The following is a 278-nucleotide window of genomic DNA, read 5'->3' on the forward strand; positions in this document are numbered from 1 at the left end:
TAACATCTGGTCTTACTATTAAAGACCGAGGCAAAGAAGGCATTAAGTACCTCAGCCTTTTCCTCATCCTTTGTCACTATGTTTCCCCGCGCATCCAATAAAGGATGGAGATTCTTTAGCCCTCCTTTTTGTTGCTAATGTATTTATAGAAACATTTTTTCTTGTCTTTTACGGCAGTAGCCAGATGAAGTTCTGGTTGGGCTTTGGCCTTTCTTATTTTCTCCCTGCATAACCTCACAACATCCTTGTAGTCCTCCTGAGTTGCCTGCCCCTTCTTC

General features: G+C 42.4%; 1 protein-coding gene across 1 annotated transcript in view; it reads left to right on the forward strand.

The window, feature by feature from the left end:
- Positions 1–278, forward strand: part of LOC104081695 (CUB and sushi domain-containing protein 2-like) — a 306,834-nt gene that overhangs the window by 243,853 nt on the left and 62,703 nt on the right.

Source organism: Fulmarus glacialis, unplaced genomic scaffold (genome assembly GCF_000690835.1).
Source record: "Fulmarus glacialis isolate BGI_N327 unplaced genomic scaffold, ASM69083v1 scaffold6559, whole genome shotgun sequence".
Taxonomy (NCBI): domain Eukaryota; kingdom Metazoa; phylum Chordata; class Aves; order Procellariiformes; family Procellariidae; genus Fulmarus; species Fulmarus glacialis.